Source organism: Oncorhynchus masou, chromosome 6, assembly GCF_036934945.1.
Source record: "Oncorhynchus masou masou isolate Uvic2021 chromosome 6, UVic_Omas_1.1, whole genome shotgun sequence".
Lineage (NCBI taxonomy): Eukaryota > Metazoa > Chordata > Actinopteri > Salmoniformes > Salmonidae > Oncorhynchus > Oncorhynchus masou.
This window is the reverse complement of record NC_088217.1, coordinates 53,706,339-53,721,354: the sequence shown is the minus strand read 5'-3', so window position 1 is coordinate 53,721,354 and position 15,016 is coordinate 53,706,339. Positions and strand designations below refer to the sequence as shown.

General features: G+C 46.0%; 1 protein-coding gene across 3 annotated transcripts in view; it reads right to left on the bottom strand.

The window, feature by feature from the left end:
• LOC135542288 (synaptotagmin-2-like) overlaps window positions 1-12,889 on the bottom strand; it is an 83,493-nt gene extending 70,604 nt beyond the window's left edge. For 2 of the 3 annotated variants that reach the window (XM_064969146.1, XM_064969150.1), the window contains exon 1: window positions 12,547-12,889. The gene's annotated coding sequence lies outside the window, so the exon portion shown is untranslated. Of the gene's footprint in view, window positions 1-12,130; window positions 12,187-12,546 lie in introns of those variants that run through there. The other variant, XM_064969149.1, reaches the window with a different exon arrangement.
• Between the last annotated feature and the right edge of the window lie 2,127 nt (window positions 12,890-15,016).

The following is a 15,016-nucleotide window of genomic DNA, read 5'->3' as shown; positions in this document are numbered from 1 at the left end:
TATGTAGCTAGACGTAGCTAGACGTTGCCATTAACGTGCTTGGCCATGCTCTAGGTCATGTAACTGTTTGTCATACGCAATATGTTTTGTGGACTTCACTGGACAGAGGCTGCTCTCCGGTTTTGTGCTGAAACAAAGGTGTGGTTGAATTTATTCTGCTACTGTGTCTCCTTATTGTCTCAGACTGTCTGCCTATACATCACTGTCACAGGGCATATGAACTAACAGGTTATAGAGCAAACAATGCAATTATCACAACAGGGGTTGTAATATGGCTTTTCTGTCTGGCTTCCCAGTGATTTTACACACGCACCGCTACTGCTTTGTACTCACATTGTAGTGATGCACCAGTCTGGAAGAGAAGGTCTGGTTTCTGAGCCATAGGGAACGGTAGTGTTGAACTGTCCTTTTATGTATCAGAAGAGGGTCAATGTTATATGATACCGTTTTCGATTGCACTTTGTCCTTTTACACGGCTGCATGCATTGTTCAATCACTTAATCATGGTTTCACACATCATTGATGAAACTTTAATGAGATATTACCTCCCCCCCCTCATGCACCAAATCAGATGTAGTAAAGGACAGGGAGGGGGAAGCCCTTTCTGCAATAGTAGCCCACCTAAATCAGCAGAGTTCGTGCTGATGTGGACTTAACTCAGCTATGAGAATACTCAGGTATACATCCTCCTCTCTCATCTATTTAGCTTCTAACTCTGCTATCATACAACATACAACATAGGCAGTGTATGGCTCTAACAGTTAGGAAAACAAACACAGAGAGGATAAGAGATGCAGGCCTACACAGTCACTGTCCAGGCTCTCATCAAACATATTAATTTGCCCCAAATTACACTATTCAGTGGGGAGAAAAAGTATTTGATACACTTCCAATTTTGCAGGTTTTCCTACTTACAAAGCATGTAGAGGTCTGTACTTTTTATCATAGGTACACTTCAACTGTGAGAGACGGAATCTAAAACAAAAATCCAGTGGGTAAATTTGGGTAAATTTTGTCATCGACTGAGGGACCTTACAGATAATTGAGTACAGACATGAGGTAGTCATAATTAATATGCTAAACACTATTATTGCACACAGAGTGAGTCCATGCAACTTTTGTGACTTGTTTTGTGACTTGTTGAGGACATTTTTACTCCTGAACTTATTTGCTTGCCATAGCAAAGCAGTTGAATACTTATTGACTCAAGACATTTCAGCTTTTAATTTGTATTTAATTTTTTTTTTAAAACAACGAGTCCATTTTGGACTCTGGCAGCTCCTGACAGACGGGCGACTCTGGCAGCTCAGGACAGACGGGAGACTCTGGCAGCTCAGGACAGACGGGAGGCTCTGGCAGCTCAGGACAGACGGGAGACTCTTGCAGCTCAGGACAGACGGGAGACTCTGGCAGCTCAGGACAGAAGGGAGACTCTGGCAGCTCAGGACAGACGGGAGACTCTGGCAGCTCAGGACAGATGGGAGACTCTGACAGCGCTGGGCAGGTGGGAGCACCTGTAGGGAGGAGACGGAAAGACAGCCTGGTGCGAGGGGCTGTCACCGGAGGGCTGGTGCGTGGAGGTGGCACCGGATAGACCGGACCGTGAAGACGCACTGGAGGTCTTGAGCACCGAGCCTACCCAACCCTACCTGGCTGAATTCTCTCCGTAGCCAGGCCAGTGCGGCGAGGTGGAATAGGGCTATGCTGGCGAACCGGGGACACCATGCGACAGGACTGGTGCCATGCACCCCGGCCCGAGGAGACGCACTGGAGACCAGATGCGCTGAGCCGGCTTCATGGCACCTGACTCGATGCCCACTCTAGCCTGGCCGATACGAGGCGCTGCCATGTACCGCACCGGGGACACCGTGCGAATCACGGCATAACACGGTGCCTGCTCGGTGCCTCTCTCTCCACGGTAAGCACAGGGAGTTGGCTCAGGTCTCCTACCTGACTTAGCCACACTCCCCGTGTGCCACCCCCAATAAATATTTGGGGCTGCCTCTCTGGCTTCTAACCGCGGTGCCGTGCTGCCTCCTCATACCACCGCCTCTCGGCTTTCGCTGCCTCCAGCTCTGCCTTGGGGCGGCGATACTCTCCAGCCTGTGCCCAAGGTCCCTTGCTATCCGGAACCTCCTCCCATGTCCAGGAGTCCTGAAATCGCTGCTGCTGCCCGTTACCACACTGCTTGGTCCTTTGGTGGTGGGTGTTGTCTGTGATTTATTTAGAATTCAAGGCACACTTAACCAGCATGGCTACCACAGCATTCTGCAGAGATATGCCATCTCATCTGGTTTGCGCTTAATAGGACTATCATTTGTTTTTTTCAACAGGACAACACACCACCAGGCTGTGTAAGGGCTTTGACCATGAAGGAGAGTGATGGAGTGCTGCATCGGATGACCTGGCCTCCACAATCACCCGACCTCAACCCAATTGAGGTGGTTTGGGATGAGTTGGTGTAATGGATCCTATGTGTAGCTGGTGTAGAGAGTCAGGCGCAGGACAGTAGATATGAGTAATCAACGTACTTTTACTCAAAATATCAAATGTACAAAGTTGTAGAAAAGGCCCACATAGTTGGTGGAATAGTCCTTTAATTCATTGCCATTTACTCAGCTGGGCCAGGGGCGCTTTAATTAGGTCAGGTGGAAATGTCCGACAGATCTCAACTCCATAAAAGGAGGAAATTGCCATCGCCTGATCTCGCTGCTTTCTCTTCCTTAACTCCATCTGATCCAGAAGTTCTGTGCGTCCGTGAATCCACACTACTCAGTAAATATACCACTTTATGGTTAAAGGAATTCCTGCCTCAGTCTCATGCATTCCTCTGTCACCTGACACGTGACCACCTGTTCACCTTCACTGTCAGTCATCCTACCTGTCCAGCTACCCACACAGATTCCACTAATCTTTCAATGGTCCTTCGAGCTGGATGATGACTGAACCAAAGACAGGTGGAAAGGAAATGGAGGCGGAGAGGAGAGAATTGTCTCCACTGGAAGGAAGAAGGGAGGAGGAGAGAGCAGCTGAGGGAAAGGTCTTGGAACAAAGGAAATATCCAGGAGCTAAGCCTAAAGCAAGAAAGGCTTCATCCTCAACCACCAAGGGTCATCTACTGGAGTGATTTGACCACTGTATTGACCTTGCTCAAGTCGGAGTCCTGCAGGTATAAGGTGTTCGTCGGAACTCGCATTGAGGAAATCCAAGACATAACAGAAGTCCAGGACTGGAGGTATGTTGATAGCATAAACAATCCTGCTGATGACATTCCTAGAGGTAAAACCCTTCAGGAACTGGCTCAACCCCATCGCTGGAGCTTGGGAACACCATTCTTGTCCCAACCAGAGAACGAGTGGCAGACAGCCCCCAGGCGTACGGCCCCTCCGCAACCAACTGAAGCTCATGAGTTAAGGAGGTCCGCCCAATGCTACAGCATTTCTTCGGAACCAACAACGGCTCTCCCTGACCTAACACAATCCCAAACACTGCCGGATCTGATCACCCCCACAAACCAGACCTCAGATTGGGTGGCTTCTATACCCACCTCCCTTGCGGCTGGGATGCTGCTCCTCCAGCAAGCACAAGCGGTTAGCTTCCCTGAGGAGTTAAAAGCTCTGAAAGCCGGTAGGGAAGTGGCTAATGACAGCCATCTTCTCTCTCTTGCCCCGGAATATGATCCAATCCTTGGAGTGATCAGAGTCGGAGGGAGGCTGAGCCAAGCAGAGGTTTTGGACCCAGATGCTATCCACCCAATTATCCTTGACTCCAGACACCCTCTTACTAGGCTCCTCATCAAGAGTTTTGATGAGAGGCTTCTCCACCCAGGGCCAGAGAGGGTCTATGGGGAGATGAGGCGGAAGTACTGGATAATTGGAGGATGAGGAGCCATTCGTAAGCACCAATACGCCTGCGTAGAATGTCAGAGATGGCGGGCCGGAGCTACGGTGCCCAAAATGGCAGATTTACCCCCTTCTCGCTTGCGCCTCCTTAAACCACCCTTCTGGTCAACAGGAGTAGATTGCTTTGGCCCCTTGATGATCAAGTTAGGTCATCGTGTGGAAAAGCGCTGGGGCATTCTATTCAAGTGTTTGACAAGCAGATGTGTCCACCTGGACCTACTGGAGAGTTTGGATACTGAAGCCTTCCTCATGGCCCTACGGCGGTTTAACTCCCGACGGGGGAAACCCTACGAGATCCTGGCTGACAGAGGTACAAACTTCAAGGCAGGAGAAGCCAGGTTGGAGGAAGCCTTCCAAGCCGTGGAACCCAGCCTCCAGGATCAGCTGATGGACCAACAAATCTCATTCAAATTTAACCCTCCAGGCGCTCCTCATTTTGGAGGGACATGGGAGCGAGAGATCAAATCTGTAAAGACGGCCTTACGAGTCGTACTAGGGGACCAAACTGTCACTGAAACTGTCTTGAGGACCGTCCTGATAGAGGTGGAAGGGATTCTGAACTCCAAACCCTTGGGATATCTCTCTGCAGACATCGCTGACCCCAATCCGGTTACACCGAATATGCTCTTGATGGGACGCCGAGATGCGTCACTTCCTCAAGCCATGTATGCTGATACCAACCTCGTAGGCAGACGCCGGTGGCGACACAGCCAAATCTTAGCTGACCATTTTTGGGCCCGATTCATTCGGGATTAGCTACCAAGTCTACAGCACAGTGGGAAATGGTGGACAGAAATGGCCAGCCTAGAAACTGGCCAAGTAGTAATGATGGTGGACCCTCAGCTGCCTCTTGCCTCCTGGCCGGTGGGCCGTATAACTAAGACCATGCCTGGGACCGATGGTTGTGTTAGATCAGAGGAGATCCAGGTGAAGAACCGGACATATATCCGGCCAGTTGCCCGACTAATTCCTCTCCCTGAGATGACAGAGGACGGGGAGCAATGAGCCTTTTGAAAAGTGTGGAATTTAACAAATTTCCGGGGTGGCTGTAGAAAAGGCCCACGGAGTTGGTGGAATAATCCTTTAATTCATTGCCATTTACTCAGCTGGGCCAGGGGCGCTTTAGTTAGGTCAGGTAGAAATGTCCGACAGATCTCAACTCCATAAAAGGAGGAAATTGCCATCGACTGATCTCGCTGCTTTCTCTTCCTTAACTCCATCTGATCCAGAAGTTCTGTGCATCCATTAATCCACACTACTCAGTAAATATACCACTTTATGGTTAAAGGAATTCCTGCCTCAGTCTCATCCATTCCTCTGTCACCAAACACGTGACCACCTGTTCACCTTCACTGTCAGTCATCCTACCTGTCCAGCTACCCACACATATTCCACAAATCTTTCAAAAGTAACAAATACACGCACACCATGACAGATCGAAAATACATTAAACAATCACTCACAAAAAACCATGGGAACAGAGGGTTAAATAATGAACAAGTAATTGTGGGATTGAAATCAGGTGTGTAAAACAAAAACAAAACAAATGGATAATGAAAATTTGATCAGCGGTGGCTATAAGGGAGGTGAAGTCGACCGCCGAACGCCGCCCAAACAAGGAGAGGGACCGACTTCGGCAGAAGTCATGACAGTTGGACTGCAGAGTGAAGGAAAAGCAGCCAACAAGTGCTCAACATGTTTGGGAACTCATTCAAGACTGTTGGAAAAGCATTCCAGGTTAAGCTGGTTGAGAGAATGCCAATTGTTTGAAAGCTGGCAAAGGGTAGCTACTTTGAAGAATCTAAAATATATTTTGATTTGTTTTAAGAATTTGTTGGTTACTCCATGATCCCATATGTGTTATATGATGTATTCACTATTATCATATAAAATAGTAAAAATAAAGAAAAACCTTTGAATGAGTAGGTGTGTCCAAACTTTTGACTGGTACTGTATTTAAACCACTTCCATATCCAGTAGACTTCCATTGATTTTTTAAAAACTGGTACCGGGCTACCTTCAGACAAGTCTTGTGATGCTTATGGCTGTCCTAGAGCAAACGTGTACAACAGATGTGTTCGTGAGAGTATCACATGATACAAAGACAGCGACACAGCAACTTTGAGAGGGAAGTCAAATCAAATCAAATCAAATTGTATTTGTCACATACACATGATTAGCAGATGTTAATGCGAGTGTAGCGAAATGCTTGTGCTTCTAATTCCGACAATGCAGTAATAACCAACAAGTAATCTAACTAACAATTCCAAGACTACTGTCTTATACACACAAGTGTAAGGGGATAAAGAATATGTACATAAAGATATATGAATGAGTGATGGTACAGAGCAGCATAGGCAAGATACAGTAGATGGTATCGAGTACAGTATATACATATGAGATGAGTATGTAAACAAAGTGGCATAGTTAAAGTGGCTAGTGATACAGGCAGTGGCTCGGGTGGTTGTTGTCCTTGATGATCTTTATGGCCTTCCTGTAACATCGGGCGGTGTAGGTGTCCTGGAGGGCAGGTAGTTTGCCCCCGGTGATGTGTTGTGCAGACCTCACTACGCTCTGGAGAGCCTTACGGTTGTGGGCGGAGCAGTTGCCGTACCAGGCGGTGATACAGCCCGCCAGGATGCTCTCGATTGTGCATCTGTAGAAGTTTGTGAGTGCTTTTGGTGACAAGCCAAATTTCTTCAGCCTCCTGAGGTTGAAGAGGCGCTGCTGCGCCTTCTTCACGATGCTGTCTGTGTGGGTGGATCAATTCAGTTTGTCTGTGATGTGTATGCCGAGGAACTTAAAACTTACTACCCTCTCCACTACTGTTCTGTATGTGGATAGGGGGGTGTTCCCTCTGCTGTTTCCTGAAGTCCACAATCATCTCCTTAGTTTTGTTGACGTTGAGTGTGACGTTATTTTCCTGACACCACACTCCGAGGGCCCTCACCTCCTCCCTGTAGGCCGACTCGTCGTTGTTGGTAATCAAGCCTACCACTGTTGTGTCGTCCGCAAACTTGATGATTGAGTTGGAGGCGTGCGTGGCCACGCAGTCGTGGGTGAACAGGGAGTACAGGAGAAGGCTCAGAACGCACCCTTGTGGGGCCCCAGTGTTGAGGATCAGCGGGGTGGAGATGTTGTTGCCTACCCTCACAACCTGGGGGCGGCCCGTCAGGAAGTCCAGTACCCAGGTGCACAGAGCGGGGTCGAGACCCAGGGTCTCGAGCTTGATGACGAGCTTGGAGGGTACTATGGTGTTAAATGCCGAGCTGTAGTCGATGAACAGCATTCTCACGTAGGTATTCCTCTTGTCCAGATGGGTTAGGGCAGTGTGCAGTGTGGTTGAGATTGCATCGTCTGTGGACCTATTTGGGCGGTAAGCAAATTGGAGTGGGTCTAGGGTGTCAGGTAGGGTGAAGGTGATATGGTCCTTGACTAGTCTCTCAAAGCACTTCATGATGACGGAAGTGAGTGCTTCGGGACGGTAGTCATTTAGCTCAGTTACCTTAGCTTTCTTGGGAACAGGAACAATGGTGGCCCTCTTGAAGCATGTGGGAACAGCAGACTGGGATAGGGATTGATTGAATATGTCCGTAAACACACTAGCCAGCTGGTCTGCGCATGCTCTGAGGGCGCGGCTGGGGGTGCCGTCTGGGCCTGCAGTATTGCGAGGGTTATCACGTTTAACTGTTTTACTCACCTCGGCTGCAGTGAAGGAGAGGCTGCATGTTTTGGTTGCAGGCCATGTCAGTGGCACTGTATTGTCCTCAAAGCGGGCAAAAAAGTTATTTAGTCTGCCTGGGAGCATGACATCCTGGTCCATGACGGGGCTGGTTTTCTTTTTGTAATCCGTGATTGACTGTAGACCCTGCAACATACCTCTTGCGTCTGAGCCGTTGAATTGAGATTCTACTTCGTCTCTATACTGATGCTTAGCTTGTTTGATTGCCTTGCGGAGGGAATAGCTACACTGTTTGTATTCGGTCATATTTCCGGTCACCTTGCCCTGATTAAAAGCAGTGTTTCACGCTTTCAGTTTCACGCGAATGCTGCCATCAATCCACGGTTTCTGGTTTGGGAATGTTTTAATCGTTGCTATGGGAACGACATCTTCAACGCACGTTCTAATGAACTCGCACACCGAATCAGCGTATTCGTCAATGTTGTTGTTCGAAGCAATACGAAACATATCCCAGTCCACGTGATGGAAGCAGTCTTGGAGTGTGGAATCAGATTGGTCGGACCAGCGTTGGACAGACCTCAGCGTGGGAGCTTCTTGTTTTAGTTTCTGTCTGTAGGCAGGGATCAACTAAATGGAGTCGTGGTCAGCTTTTCCGAAAGGAGGGTGGGGCCTTATATGTGTCGCGGAAGTTAGAATAGCAATGATCCAAGGTTTTGCCAGCCCTGGTTGCGCAATCGATATGCTGATACAATTTAGGGAGTCTTGTTTTCAGATTAGCCTTGATAAAATCCCCAGCAACAATGAATGCAGCCTCAGGATGTATGGATTCCAGTTTGCAAAGAGTCAAATAAAGTTTGTTCAGAGCCATCGATGTGTCTGCTTGGGGGGGAATATATACGGCTGTGATTATAATCGAAGAGAATTTCCTTGGTAGATAATGCAGTCGACATTTGATTGTGAGGAATTCTAAATCAGGTGAACAGAAGGACTTGAGTTCCTGTATGTTTTTGTGACAACACCACGTCTCGTTAGCCATACGGCATACGCCCCCGCCCCTCTTCTTACCAGAAAGATGTTTGTTTCTGTCGGCGCGATGCATGGAGAAACCAGCTGGCTGCACGGACTCCGATAGTGTCTCTCCAGTGAGCCATGTTTCCGTGAAGCAAAGAACGTTACAGTCTCTGATGTCCCTCTGGAATGCTACCCTTGCTCGGATTTCATCAACCTTGTTGTCAAGAGACAGGACATTGGCGAGAAGTATACTAGGGAGTGGTGCACGATATGCCCATCTCCGGAGTCTGACCAGAAGACCGCTTCGTTTCCCTCTTTTACGAAGTCGTTTTTTGGGTCGCCGGCTGGGATCCATTCCGTTGTCCTGGGTGAAAGGCAGAACACAGGATCCGATTCGCGAAGGTCATATTCTTGGTCGTACTGATGGTGAGTTGACGCTGCTCTTATATTCAGTAGTTCTTCTCGACTGTATGTAATGAAACCTAAGATGACCTGGGGAACTAATGTAAGAAATAACATGTAAAACAAAAACTGCATAGTTTCCTAGGAACGCGAAGCGGGGCGGCCATCTCTGTCGGCGCCGGAGGTATTGTCCATCCATCCATCCAAGTACTTTTGGGTGTCAGGGAAAATATATGGAGTTAAAAGTACATTATTTTATTTAGGAATGTAGTGAAGTAAAAGTAGTCAAAAATATAAATAGTAAAGTACTGATACCCCAAGAAACGACTTAAGTAGTACATTAAATTATTTTTACTTAAATACTTTACACCACTGAGAATAGGCCAATGCATTAGTCCAAAACCTGCTTCAGGTTTACAAAAACATTGTTGCCTTAAATTGGTTTATCATGTGTAAGAGAGCCATGGGGTCATGTTCTTTCAAGAATTTTAGCACACTATAAAACATTATACAGTACGTATGTACTTTCTAGAAAGTGCTACAGAAATGTCTACCATGGGCACATGAAGACTTCACAGGCTAAAATATAGTTTTCAGACTCACAATTGAAAACATCATCAGTCTCATCCCACTGTGCACCAGATGTCTCATTAAGGATGTAGCGTCTTCTGGGAAATATAATTTTAGAATTTCGTTTTGTTCCCACTTATTAAGCAAGGCAATCTGATGAGACACCCCACTGAGACTGAACATCCTACTGTATCACTGTCCTCCAAAACCACAACACATAAACACCGATTTACCATTATATTGCCTATCAGAGTCATACAGACACACATGGATGCACCCGTCACTGTTTGAGAGGATCCCAATTCCACCCAAAAAGGATTATAGGGCACTACACAATTCCATTTCATGAGCCATCAAGCAGACTCCTCTAAAACATACAAAACATCTCTCCTGAAGAGAGAGAGCGAGGAGCTCAGAAACATGTGTCAAGGCTTTTCAGTGTTGATTTTAGCATGTAAATCTTTTAGCATGTGACTCAAAAACATTTTTTTATGCATGCCATCAAATCCACAACACAGTACTTAACAATACCTGAATTTCACTATGACAGTGACACTCGGTGCACACACTGTTAGGGCATACATAAAGTTGTCCCAACAGCAGAGCTTTCTTTTCAGCACCATGGAGTGAATCCTTACCACCACTACACCTGGCTATCAGCGGAGCCTTGTCTGGCAGTGAAACAGTTCATTCAGCCTCATTTGCTGCCTTTTAAAAAAACATAGCTGATATGGCTGACTTGCTTAAACAAATATGGTTTCTACTGACAATTGAGATGGACAAACAATGGCATAAGGGAACGATAAGAGTAATTTTGCGGACGACACAACAGTGGTTGGCTTGATTACCAACAACGACGAGACGGCCCACAGGGAGGAGGTGAGGGCCCTCGGAGTGTGGTGTCAGGAAAATAACCTCACACTCAACGTCAACAAAACTAAGGAGATGATTGTGGACTTCAGGAAACAGCAGAGGGAACACCCCCCTATCCACATACAGAACAGTAGTGGAGAGGGTAGTAAGTTTTAAGTTCCTCGGCATACACATCACAGACAAACTGAATTGATCCACCCACACAGACAGCATCGTGAATAACCCTTTTAGGTTCTACTGTATAGAGGCCTGTGGAGATACAGGAATATTTATTAACGTATATTTTTATGTTGAGTAGGAAAGAAACAACAATTGACCTCAACTTGCAAAAAATATAGTTGAATTACAGGCCTTACTATAATGTTGCATCTTCCCTTTTGAAGTTCATCCATTTTAATCCAGTTAAACCCCAAACTTTTCTCTCCCTCTTACCCCACCAACCCAAAATAACCCTGACTCCATCTCATTGATTTATAAACGAGTGGTCTTATCACCATCGGCACTGGTACGTATCTCAGTATCCTCCCTCATGACGTGGCCAACTCAGCACTATTCCACTATATGTGCGTGTGGCTGTGGCTCCTCTGAATCACCTCTGCTATGCCAAGAGGAGGTGGACTCCTCTGCATCTAAACCAGGATAGTCTCTGTCCAGGCAGTCCTGTCCACATAGTGCCCCTGAGGACTGACAGGCCTGAACATCACCTGATAACTCAACAGCACCATAGCATCTTGGAAACATATTCACTTCTCACTGTGGATGTTGCTGCCTTTCAATACAATCATCTTAATCTTGATTTGTAATATAGATGTTCTATCCTTATGCTTATGACTCATGACCAAGGTATGCTTATAAGGAATATGGAATTGCTCAGCTCAGTTGGTAGACCATGGCGCTTTCAATGCCAGGATAGTGGGTTCAATTCCCGGGACCACCCGTACATAAAATGTATTCACGCATGACCTAGTCGCTTTGGACAAAAGTGACTGCTCAATGAAATATATTATACTGTATATTATTATCAGATATGAGATCTATAAACTGCTGCATTTTCACTGAGTTCCACTTCACCTTACAAACAACGCCCTTCAGAGTGATGCTGATGCGGAAGACTTTGAAATCAGCCCAAGAAAATTAACGCTTTTGTGGAATACGCAGTCAACACAGGCAGTGATGCTGCAACGCCTACAGGTACAAGCTACATTAGGTGGAATGGGCCAATGTGGTTGATTTGGTATGAGAAACCTAGCTTTGACAGTTACGATAACTTTTAAACCATGATGGTACAGTGTAGCAGCTCTTCAGTGCATGGGCCCTTCCAGAATAGCTTGTTCAGCAGAATTGACCTTGCATGTGCCTCTCCAAGCATTGTATTGTACGTAATACTGGAAAAGGGCTGTTCCTCTCAGGATGAATAAATAAACTGCTGCCATAATCTCATTTGATCAACTATCTACCTTCCATGTTCTCCAACTGTTAGGATAGCAATCTAACAGAATTGTATCAACATTATGTCAATCTTATATCAACTTGATATCAATGGATTAATAGAACCTGGATTGGTTGTTTGTCATTTTCTCTCGGGTAAAGCAGTTTTATTGCAACAATGTTGAAAAGGCATTTGAAAAGCATTGAGTTGTGACTAAAACACACTCCACCGAACACTCTGGTTACAGTTTAATCAGCATACCTGAAGTGGATTGCATCCATAAGGTGTGAAATATGTTGTTTCAATGTTTTCTAACGTGAATATCCCCATCCCAAGTTCGACTCTTTCACACACATTTTCCACTATTATGTAAGATGATACTGCAGCACTGTGTGAAGCTACGCACGAGGACTTGGCACAATGCTGAGAGAGAAAGTTCCTCTCTGGCAGCTTCCCTTTCCCTGAAGTGTCTCTCTGTGCATTAAAACCATAGGAATTTACAACTGGGGAAGATATTATCATCTTCTATAATTACTCTGAGCCTTTCCTTCTCCCACCGCAGTCCTCTAGATAGGCACTGTAATGAGGCATGGTATGGCCGTGACTAAATTATACAAGACCACTGCATTCATCACTGATCATCAAACATGTACATACAGTAAGAAAGTGCACATTACCTGTATCGGAGAGGGCTGCGGTCTCCTGAAAACGAGAGACCGAGGGACTTCTCTCTGTTGCACCTGCAGGACACTTGAGATATGGTCTTAGAAGAAAGGGGGAAAAGTATTATCTTGAAGATTAATCGTTTTTTGGTTTACCCCCTATGAAAACAATTAAGCCTATTGTAACTGCTCAGTCCCTGCAGTCACCCCTGGGGATCTCTTCCCAAAAGCCCTCTTCACACACACTCTCTCACACATACACACACACACACACACACACACAAAAGAGTTGTGGTAGGGCCTGTGCTGCTGAGTTAATCAGTGGGGGAAATGAAAAGAAACACACACGCACATTAACATTCTCACCACACTGCAAATCAGCACCAGCATCAGAGCTATGTGCTGTTTCACTGCTGTATTTCCCGGCACTGTAGCCTCATTGGCTGAAGAGCTACTCAATAAAAATCCTACTTGTCATCAATTGGGTGGTGGGGCTTTTTTATGGCGCACTCTGTACTCTGCTCCTCCTCCTCCTCTCTGTCATTTTTTTCTCTGTCCAGTACACGCAGAGGGGAATGCTGAGCTTTGAAAATTATATGAAGGGTGAAATGGAGGTTGGAGGGTTGGAATGGAGAGGGAGAGTAAGGGAGCGAGGGAGGCGTACAAGCTGAGAGAATCGATAGGCAGGGAGGAGCGATGTGCCGTGCAGACACTGAGCCTGGTACAATGCAGGGGCTCAGAGAATCTGGCCGTATGTGCTGCTCTCTCCTCCCGACAACGCTGCCTCTATACAGGACCAGAGTGCAGTGAGGTGTGTGAAGCGGGAAAAGGGGGTGCCAATCTCCCAGGGTTGGCTCTGTTGCAGCAGAGCAGTCAGGAAGTTTGTCCAGGCAGCGGCCGTGACGCTACAGCAAACTCTGCTAGAGGAAAAAAAGCTATACTGTCTCTCTTTCTTTCTTTCATGCAGGTAATATGCACCTAGTGAATTATTTAAGATGCCAGAGGGAGGGTGGGGTAAGCTACATGGATGACAGCTTTGCACACTCTTGATATTCTCTCAACCAGCTTCACCTGGAATGCTTTTCCAACAGTCCTGGAGGAGTTCTCACATATGCAGAGCACTTGTTGGCTGCTTTTCCTTCACTCTGCTGTCCAACTCTTCCAAAACCATCCCAATTGGGTTGAGGTCGGGTGATTGTAGAGGTCAGCCGATGCAGCACTCCATTACTCTCCTTCTTGGTCAAATAGCCCTTACATAGCCTGGAGGTGTGTAGGGTCATTGTCGTGTTGAAAAACAAATGATAGTCCCAACAAGCGCAAACCAGATGCAATGGCGTATCTCTGCAGAATGCGATGGTAGCCATGCTGTTTAAAGTAATGATGGACTGTCGTTTCTCTTAGCTTATTTGAGCTTTTCTTGAGATAATATGGACTTGGTGTTTTACCAAATAGGGCTATCTTCTGTATATATCTTCTGTATCTTCTACCTTGTCACAACACAACTGATTGGCTCAAACACATTAAGAAGGAAATAGATTCAATAAATTCACTTTTAACAATGCACATCTATTAATTGAAATGCATTCCAGCTGACTACCTCATGAAGCTGGTTGAGGGAATGCCGAGCGTGTGCAAAGCTGTCATCATGGCAAAGGGTGGCTACTTTGAAGAAAGTCAAATATAACATATTTTTTGATTCGTTTAACACTTTTTTGGTTACTATATGATTCCATATGTGTTGTTTCATAGTTTTGATGTATGAATTTGATTCAATTTAAAGACAGTTTTTTGTAATTTGGCTCTGACTTAACCAATTTAAATGAAGTTTTATTTGTGTTAGGGTTATGGACAAAAATAGGGGGTGCCATGTCATCTACCAAAACATCATAAAGGAACTCACAGACTGCATATTGATCTTTATCAATGTATTTATAATAGCACATGGATAATAACTAAAACATATTGCCTCCATATAATAATTGGTTGAGAGGCCCTACATGTTCTTCTGCACTTGATATAGTAGCCAGTGCCCCAGCTGTGGTGTGCTTTTATGGAAGATGAATACAGAGACATTGGTGTGACCGCCAGTTTCGCCATTAGACTTATTGCACCATCTGGGCACAGTGCCAGAACCTTAAACGAATAGCAGCCAGACAGACAGGCAGGCAGCCTTCCATGTCCAGGATGTAACAGGCCATTTAATTTCCTTTAGTGATACCCTTGACGCAGGAGCCATCAGCCCTGGCCCACTGCATTACCAGTGATTAAAACAATGCAGCCCAGTATTACAGAGCTACAGCTAAACCAAAATTAAGTTCCCATTCCACAACTATGGTCATAGGCCTACCTCATTCGCTGCACTGTGAGTCTTGAACTAGCTTGTTTCTCATAGTTTAGTGAAGAAAGAGCACTAGTGCACACCAATTTAGTGAGTGCTTCACTAATGACTAATTAATCATGTAGCCCTGCCTTTAAGACACTGGAT